Source organism: Rhipicephalus microplus, unplaced genomic scaffold (genome assembly GCF_043290135.1).
Source record: "Rhipicephalus microplus isolate Deutch F79 unplaced genomic scaffold, USDA_Rmic scaffold_13, whole genome shotgun sequence".
In the NCBI taxonomy this organism is placed as follows: Eukaryota; Metazoa; Arthropoda; class Arachnida; order Ixodida; family Ixodidae; genus Rhipicephalus; species Rhipicephalus microplus.
Genome location: NW_027464586.1, coordinates 10,617,100 through 10,626,894, shown reverse-complemented (window position 1 = coordinate 10,626,894; position 9,795 = coordinate 10,617,100). Strand labels below are relative to the sequence as shown.

Sequence of the window (9,795 nt, the reverse complement as noted above, 5' to 3'; positions counted from 1 at the left end):
GATAAAACCAAAGAAGGGGCGCTAATACACGTGCTGCCAGCTCTTGCTATACAATGCGCTTCTATAATTTCTGGAGTTAATTGTGACGGGTGCTTTTTTACCACTTCACATTGATCAAACATGGGGGTACATCCACAAACGCAGCAGTGAATTCCAATGTGGCCCTGGATTGCTTTGTGACCATTATAATGGTGCTCTTTTTTTCGGCCAAACGGGGCGATGCCTTAATGAAAGGCTAAAAGAGCACCATTATAATGTGCTCTTTTAATTCAATATAGAAAATACCCGGACCTGTCGTGCCTTTCTTTCAAATATATATATATATATATATATATATATATATATATATATATATATATATATATATATGAGATATAACAGACAGTAATGCCAAGGAATGTACAGGGGAAGTTATTAAAATCAATGGAATGTAAGTAAGAAGAAAGAAAAGTGGATGAAAAAAATTACCAACTGTGAGCAGGAATCGAACCTACGACCTTCGAATTACGCGTTCGATGCTCTAACCACTGAGCTATCACAGCGGCCTTTCCTCCATCCACTTTTTTGTGTTTATATGTGAATTTAGGAGTAGGAGTGACAGTCAGCGCCATCTAAAGGCCAAACGACGAATGTGGAAACACTCTTATGCGCATGTTTGGCGTCACGTAGCACGTGAACTTAATATGAGCGGGCAGCTGATTAATTGTCCCTCTTATACAACCTAAACAAACCAAGTCTGCCAGTACGAGACCCTCGTTCAATGAAATAAGGGAAAGAAGTGTATACCTAAGGGCTCGTTTTTCCGTGTTTTTAACACAATATTAATGAGATATAACAGACAGTAATGCCAAGGAATGTACAGGGGAAGTTATTAAAATCAATGGAATGTAAATAAGAAGAAACAAAAGTGGATGAAAAAATTACCAACTGTGAGCAGGAATTGAACCTACGACCTTCGAATTACGCGTTCGATGCTCTAACCACTGAGCTATCACAGCGGCCCTCCCTCCATCCACTTTTTTTGGGGGGGTTTATCTGTGAATTTAGAAGTAGGAGCGACAGTCAGCGCCATCTATAAGCCAAACAACGAGTGTGAAAACACTCTTATGCGCATGTTTGGCGTCACGTAGCACGTGAACTTAATATGAGCGGGCAGCTGATTAATTGTCCCTCTTATACAACCTAAACACACCAAGTCTGCCAGTACGAGACCCTCATTCAATGAAATAAGGGAAAGAAGTGTATACCTAAGGGCTCGTTTTTCCGTGTTTTTAACACAATATTAATGAGATATAACAGACAGTAATGCCAAGGAATGTACAGGGGAAGTTATTAAAATCAATGGAATGTAAATAAGAAGAAAGACCACGATGCTCTAACCACTGAGCTGTGATAGCTCAGTGGTTAGAGCATCGAACGCGTAATTCGAAGGTCCTAGGTTCGATTCCTGATCACAGTTGGTAATTTTTTCATCCACTTTTCTTACTTCTTATTTACATTCCATTGATTTTAATAACTTCCCCTGTACATTCCTTGGTATTACTGTCTGTTATATCTCATTAATATTGTGTTAAAAACACGGAAAAACGAGCCCTTAGGTATACACTTCTTTCCCTTATTTCATTGAACGAGGGTCTCGTACTGGCAGACTTGGTGTGTTTAGGTTGTATAAGAGGGACAATTAATCAGCTGCCCGCTCATATTAGGTTCACGTGCTACGTGACGCCAAACATGCGCATAAGAGTGTTTTCACACTCGTTGTTTGGCTTATAGATGGCGCTGACTGTCGCTCCTACTTCTAAATTCACAGATAAACCCCCCCAAAAAAAAGTGGATGGAGGGAGGGCCGCTGTGATTGCTCAGTGGTTAGAGCATCGAACGCGTAATTCGAAGGTCGTAGGTTCGATTCCTGATCACAGTTGGTAATTTTTTCATCAACTTTTCTTTCTTCTTATTTACATTCCATTGATTTTAATAACTTCCCCTGTACATTCCTTGGTATTACTGTCTGTTATATCTCATTAATATTGTGTTAAAAACAAGGAAAAACGAGCCCTTAGGTATACACTTCTTTCCCTTATTTCATTGAACGAGGGTCTCGTACTGGCAGACTTGGTGTGTTTAGGTTGTATAAGAGGGACAATTAATCAGCTGCCCGCTCATATTAAGTTCACGTGCTACGTGACGCCAAACATGCGCATAAGAGTGTTTTCACACTCGTTGTTTGGCTTATAGATGGCGCTGACTGTCGCTCCTACTTCTAAATTCACAGATAAACCCAAAAAAAAGTGGATGGAGGGAGGGCCAATATATATATATATATATATATATATATATATATATATATATATATATATATATATATATATATATATATATATATATATATATATATATATATATATATATATATATATATATAATTAATAATTGTTTGTTTGTAAACACCCAAGTGTGCATCTATTCTGTACTTCATAAACAACCACTAGAATGTTATTTTCTTTTCTTTCTTTCTTTTTTCATACGGGAGCACTGTATGGAGTTTGGTCTGCCATTGTTTATGTTGCCTTGTACAAATGGGAGGTGGGGCTAGTCAAGCTGCTATAGCGCAGCTTTTTTCCTACTTTCCATGCCACAATTGTTTCTTGTTTGTGTAAATCACGGTGTATCGTTGTGGTGAAATAAATTTCAACTTTCAACTTTCAACGTGACAAAGGGAAGTATGGCATCCCAATTGCGATGGTCCGGTCGGATATACATGGACGGCATGTCACACAGCGTGCGATGAAATTGTTGTGTTTTGGGTTTTCAGTTTCGGTTTCGGATTGACATGTGAGGATGCCAGGGGGCGCCGCTCTGGCATCTCAAGGCGACTGTAAAATAAAGGCAGTGTGTGTTAGGTAGCCGTGGAGTGCGGATGTTGTGCTTTCTTTCGGCGCGTCGCGCCTACCCGCGTGTTCGGGCTGGTCGGTGTACCCGCCGGCCGCGTACGTCTCCGGCGGCCGTCTTCTTCTTCTGCTTCGTCGGGACCAGCCAGCCCCCAACACAGCAATGGCGACGAGGACCTGTAAGAACCCGTTTCGTTCTCCGTGTTCGTGCTAACCCTAGACGCTCTTTGTTCCCAGCAAGGTGACTACTGCGTGCTGCGTCGCTTCATTTCTTCATTCAGCTACGCCGCCTCTGCTTTCGTCTTCAAACAGTGTACTGGTGTCATTTTCTTCTCGTCTGCACCTCTCCATTCTTCTTGCTTGAAATGGCGTCTCCCATTCCACCTCCCCTATTTCTTCATTCGCCCGGAGACCCGCCACTTCCGTGGGCGGACTGGAAATTGGTGTTTCAGGCTTACGCAGACGCGGTCGGGGAGGACGCCGGCAAGCCCGAGCGTCGCAAGGTCCTGCTGCTCAACGCGTTGGGCCCTGCCGGGTTAAAGCTCTTCTACTTTGGAAGCCACCAACGCGTCGCCGACGCCAGCGTCGGGCGATGCCTTCAAGAATGCAGTTGCTCTTTTCGATGAGCATTTTAAAGATGTCTCGTGCGATTATCTCGCACGCGTGAAATTCCAAGAAAGGCGACAATTGCCTGGTGAGCCAGTCGCCGAGTTCATTACTTCTCTTCGAACGCTCGCCGCGTCGTGCGGCTTCGGCGCGCTCGAGGACGATATGATCCGCCATCAGCTTTTCACCGGGGTAGCCTCGCAAAACGTCCGCTGCCGCATGCTTCAAAAAGCTCCTCGATTTCATTATCTGAAGCGCTCTCGATTGCGCGAGAGGACGAGCTTATTCGCTCCCAGTTGGAGCAATTCGCTCCGCATTCAGTGCAGCAACTTTCTGCTGCGGGGGGCCAAGGCGGCGGCTCTTCGTTTCACGGGACGCGTCAACATGGCGGCCCTTCATCTTCGTCTCGGCGCGGCGGCCAACATGGTTGCCCCTCTGCGTCACGGCGGCGAGGAAGCCGACAATATGGCGACCCCATTCCGCCAAATTCTGGTTTTCAGGAACAGCACCGAGCTCCTAATTCGCGTTCGCAATTTTCTTCTCCAAGCGCAACCGCGCATTGCTTTCGTTGTGGATCGGCTCGCCATTTAGCCAATTTTGCGCAGTGTCCCACGAGAAACCGCACTTGTCTTGCGTGCGGAAAAATCGGACATTTTCAGTCCGTATACAATTCCCGTCCAGCAAATCTTCCGGAACCAGTTTCTTCGTGCGCTCCTTCGGGCACTGCTCAAACCAATACGGTCACTGTTTTAAATGTGGATGGCCTACACACTATGTCCGAGCCCAGCATCGTAGCTTCAGTGGGCCATGTGCCCTTGTCATTTCTCGTGGACACTGGTGCCTCAGTCTCTTTAATCAGTGCCGCTGACTTTCATAGTCATTTTTCCAACATTCAGCTTTTGCCTTCACACGTCGTTCTACAAACATATTCCAAGGGAACGATTGATAATTTAGGTCAATTTACAGCTCAGGTTTGCTATCGCAGTCGCACTGCTTCCATTACTTTTTATGTAACAGCCAATGGCAGCTCGCTTTTGGGACGTGATGCCATCAGGGCTTTGTCCATCAACATCGACGGTGCGTCTATGACGTGTGCTCAAGTCGACGTCCAAGATGATCTTCCAGCCAACGCGCCTTCTGAATTCCACCACCTGTTCACCCGTGAACTGGGTTGTGTGCGCGGTTTTGTGCATAAAGTGATGCGTCGACCAGGTGTGTGCCCTGTGCGTGCCAAGCTGCGCCGCATTCCTCTTCTTCTCCGTGAGCAAGTCTCTGCGGAATTGTCTCGCCTTCAAGCCAGTGGAATCATCGAGCCTGTCTCTGCTTCCGACTGGGTTTCTCCACTGGTCGTCGTCAAGAAAAAAGATGGATCCCTTCGACTATGCGTCTACTTACGAGAACCGAACAAGGCAATCGTCGTAGACGGGTTTCCACTTCCTCACATTGAAGAAGTGCTTCATCAGCTCTCCGGAGTGGTGTGTTTCTCCAAGCTGGACCTCGCGTCCGCTTATCACCAAGTTGAACTTTCTGAGTGCAGTAGAGACTTAACCACATTTGTATCGCACGAAGGCTTGTTTCGGTTTCGCTGCGTGTGTTTCGGGCTTGCATCTGCCCCTGCAGTGTTTCAGAAAATGATGTCAATTATTCTTAAGGGTTGTAATGGCGCCCTTTGTTACTTGGATGATATTTTGGTGTGGGGACGTACTCACGAAGAGCACGATGCTAACTTGCATACTGTTCTCAACCACATCAGTGAATGTGGTATGAAACTTAATAACAAGTGCATTTTTTCAGTGAATGAGTTACAATTTCTAGGACATAATGTCAGTTCCCGCGGCTTGACACCTGTTGAATCTAAAGTTCAGGCCATTGTCAATGCCCCACGGCCTACTGATGTTAAAACCTTGCAATCTTTTTTAGGTCTTGTTGGACTATGCTGATGTTGTTGAACCACTGCGTACTCTACGTCGTCAAGCACAGCCTTTTAACTGGTCAACTGAAGCTGAGCAGAGCTTCATTCAAGTTAAGTCAATACTGGCCTCAAAGCCAGCTGTTCATATTTTCAATGAGAAGCTTCCCATTGTCATCACGACGGATGCGTTCGATGTTGGACTGGGAGCAGTGTTTCAGCAACTCAGAGATGATCAGCTGATCACTATTGCTTTTGCATCTGGTACATTGACCCCTGCTGAACGCAGATATTCAGTAGGAGAGCGTGAAGCTCTCGCTTGTCTTTTTGCCTGTGAGAAATGGCATGTTTACTTGTGGGGCCGGCACTTCACATTACGAACAGATCACCAAGCACTAGTTGCTCTTCTTTCTGCAGGATTCGAAGGCCGCCGCCCCATTCGCATTTCCCGTTGGTGTGCCAAACTCATGTATTATAATTTCAGTGTTCAATATTTTAAGGGTTCTAATAATGTGGTTGCTGATGCACTGTCGCGCCTTCCTCTTCTGATACCGGTTACTGAAGAGCGGGATGAGGAAGTTGTTTCATTAGTTACTTCCTGCATTACTAAAGCTGAGCTTCAGGCAGCTACAGCTGCAGATTCCACTTTGTCTCTAGTTCTCAAATATTTACGTGAAGGATGGCCTTAAAAAGGTGCTCTTGCTTCTGAATTCTTGCCTTACTTCGCAGTCCAACAGGAACGGTCTTGTGTCGAGGACTTGCTTTTCCGCGATGAACGCGTGATTCCCCCTGCTTCTTTCCGTAACAAGCTAATACAGCTTGCCCATGAGACCCATCCAGGCATTGTCCGCACCAAACAGAATCTCAGAGACAGGTACTGGTGGCCAGCCTTAGACAAGCAGGTCGAGCATGCAGTTTAAACTGCCATATATGTCAGGCAGCTGACAAGTCTGCCAAACCTGCATTTTCTCCGTTGCAGCCAGTCCAGTGGCCTGATCGGCCTTGGCAGAAACTCGGCATGGACATCATCGGTCCTTTGCATAATGTTCCGCAAAATGCCCGGTTCATTGTTTCTCTCATCGACTACCATTCCAAATGGCCAGAAATTTGTTTCACACATACGGTTACTTCTGAGGTCATCATTGAGTTTCTGTCTTCAATCTTCAGCCGGGAAGGTTTTCCTGATGCCATAGTTATGGACACTGGTCCACAGTTTCAATCCCAACATTTCGAGGCTTTCCTTCACAACGAGGAATTCAGCACTTGAAGTCATCAGTTTTCTATCCCCAATCAAATGGCCAAATCGAGCGCTTTAATCGCGTTCTGAAGGAACGTATCCAGATCGCCCAATTAGAGCACCGTCCCCTCAAGCAAGTCTTGACGGAATGTTTAGCTTCGCACCAGGATTTTTTCTCGTCAACAAGCAATGAAAAAGTATGTCGACACCCGTCGAGGTGCAAAGCAGTCCAAAGTTCGCACTGGCGATCTAGTCAAGGTTCGTGTGCCAGGCAAGCGCCCCAAGTATCAGGGTCCTTACAAAGTCTTGGGCCAGGTTAGCCCCACTTCTTTTCGCTTAAGTGATGGTAACATCTGGAATGCTTCGCGCCTTGTTATTTTTCATACGGATTCGCCTTCAACACCTAAAAGTCTTCCCCATCACGTTCCGTCCGCGTCCATCAGATTACCTGTGGCCTCCATGTACAGGCATTTCTTCAAGGGGGGAGGAGTTACCAGTCGGTGTCGCTGGTTCAAGTACACCAATTCATACGGTTCGCTTCGAACCTTCAAATACGGCTGAGACCGTTGAACCAGACTCCGGTCCGCAAAATTCTTCCAAAGCTCATGCTGCGAGCTCTGATGAGACCCCGAATTTTAACGCTCGTTCAGAGCCTTCACAATCTTCCACTCAAGGTGCAGAGACACCTGATTCTACACCCAAAAGGGCCCGCCCTAAGCGGAAGCGGCAGAAGCTGCATCGGTTCGAAGATTACGTGATGTAGAACTCTTGTTCCGAACAGTTGTGTACATTTTTTCTTGTTTGTCAGTGCATTTTCAGGACTTGTAGTGTGCGTATGCCGTGCTCTCAATATTCATGTGTTCTAATGTACATACCTTGTAAAATATGTTGGTATCGAGCATGTATAAATATAAACAGTGTATAGGTGTGTTTTTTTCGAGGGGATGATTGTTGTGTTTTGGGTTTCAGTTTCGGTTTCGGATTGACATGTGAGGATGCCAGGGGGCGCCGCTCTGGCATCTCAAGGCGACTGTAAAATAAAGGCAGTGTGTGTTAGCTAGCCGTGGAGTGCGGTTGTTGTGCTTTTTTTCGGCGCGTCGCGCCAACCCGCGTGTTCGGGCTGGTCGGTGTACCCGCCGGCCGCGTACGTCTCCGGCGGCCGTCTTCTTCTGCTTCGTCGGGACCAGCCAGCCCCCAACACAGCAGAAATCTTTCCGTTAAGCCATTGGCTTGCGGGTGATAGCTAGATGTTGTATTATGAACTGTTTTTGATGCTTGAAGAACTTCACTGAGCGTGCTCGAAAGAAATGCCTTGCCCTGGTCGCTCAAAAGAACACGAGGGGCTCCGTGACGTAGGTAAATAGAATGCAAGAAGGAAGTTGCTACTTCCGAAGCAGTTCCTGAAGTGATCGAGGCTGTCTCAGCGTAACGGGTCAAGTGATCAACCGTGGTGACGATCCATCTCTTGCCGTCTGATGTAGTTGGGAGGGGCCCGAAGAGGTCAATTCCGACGACAGAGAACGGCTCTGATGGACAAGGAAGTGGTTGTAGGGTCCCGACTGGAGCAGTAGTGGGCCGCTTGCGGTCTTGGCAAAGTGCGCACGAGGTGATATATTTAGCTACCGTCGTGGAAAGACCTGGCCAGAAGAATCGACTGCGGATGCGCTCGTATGTTTTGTAGTAACCCAAATGTCCTGACGTTGGGTCGTCGTGGGAAGCGCGCAGAACTTCAGTGCGTAGTGCGCGTGGTACGACGGGAACCCATCGGTGGCCTTCCGGGTGGAAAATGTATCAATGTAGCACATCGTCCTCCAACTTGAATAGTCGAAGTTGTTTCCGGAGTCTGAAATTTGGGGAAGATGAAGCGCCGGTAAGCCGACCGATGATGTCAGTGCAATAAGAATCGGCTCACCGGTGAGTGGTAAGTACTGACGGACGGGTGGATGAAGGTAGAGAAGAAATCGATGATATCGACGAGCCGTCCTCTGTATAGCCGATTTGACAAGGGGATGTGACGTGCGCCGAAGACTGCGGCAAAGGGCATCGTGACAAAGCGTCGGCATCTTGGTGTTGTCTTTCAGTCTTGTAGATGACGTCGAAGTCATACGATTGTAACCGGAGAATCTAGCGGCCAAGTCGTCCTGACAAGTTTTTGATTGTGGACAACCAGCAAAGAGCATGGTGGTCTGTCACAACAGTAAAATGTCGACCATGTAGATACGGACGAAATTTTTGGATGGACCAGGCAACAGCCAAGCACTCTTGTTCGGTCATCGAGTACCTCTTCTCTGCAGAGGTCAGAGTGCGGCTTGCATACGCGACAACTTTCTCGCGAAAGGCATGGTTGCGCTGGAGGGGTACGGCGCCGATTCCTTGTCCACTAGCGTCAGTGTGTAATATCGTAGGTGCCTTGTCATCGAAATAACAAAGCACCGGTGGGGATGTGAGTGCCTGCTTGAGCTCTTGAAACGAGGCTTCGCATTGATCATTCCAATGGAAGGAACTGGTACTAGCAAGGAGCTTGTGGAGAGGCGCGGCATTAGTGGCAGAGTTGCGAATGAATTGGCGAAAGTACGATGCGAGTCCAAGGAAACTGCGTAGTTCTTTGGAACGAAAGGGTCGTGGAAAGTTGAGGACTGCGGAAATTTTGTCCGGATCGGGCTGGATGCCATCTTTACTAACGAGATGTCCCAGAACTCTTATAGCTGTGTCGCCGAAATGGCACTTCTTTGTGTTTAATAGAAGTCCAGCATTGGAGAGACATGTGAGCACTTGATCTAGGCGTTGCAGATGATCAGCAGAAGTGGAAGAAAACACGACAATATCATTGAGGTAGCATAGACAAGTTTTCCATTTGAGGCCACGAAGAACAGTGTCGATCATCCTTTCAAATGTGGCGGGAGCATTACATAGGCCGAATGGCATTACGCTAAACTCGTAAAGACCGTCCGGCGTAGAAAAGGCGGTCTTTTCTTTGCCTGCTTCGTTCATTGGTATTTGCCAATACCCGGACCGAAGGTCAAGGGTGGAGAAGTATTGGGCGCCTTGCAATGAGTCAAGTGCATATGTATAGCCGCCCAAGACCTCGTGCACTCCTTAGCATATCATTAAAGGGATGTACACCCCAAAATTGGTATACATACCATTATACATTG

The 9,795-nt window shown here is 47.0% G+C and overlaps 2 non-coding genes across 2 annotated transcripts; both read right to left on the bottom strand.

Moving 5' to 3' along the window:
• Positions 1-469: 469 nt before the first annotated feature.
• Positions 470-542, bottom strand: TRNAT-CGU (transfer RNA threonine (anticodon CGU)). The gene has a single exon. It is a non-coding gene; the product is annotated as a tRNA-Thr (tRNA).
• Positions 543-925: 383 nt separating this feature from the next.
• Positions 926-998, bottom strand: TRNAT-CGU (transfer RNA threonine (anticodon CGU)). Its single transcript has one exon. It is a non-coding gene; the product is annotated as a tRNA-Thr (tRNA).
• Between the last annotated feature and the right edge of the window lie 8,797 nt (positions 999-9,795).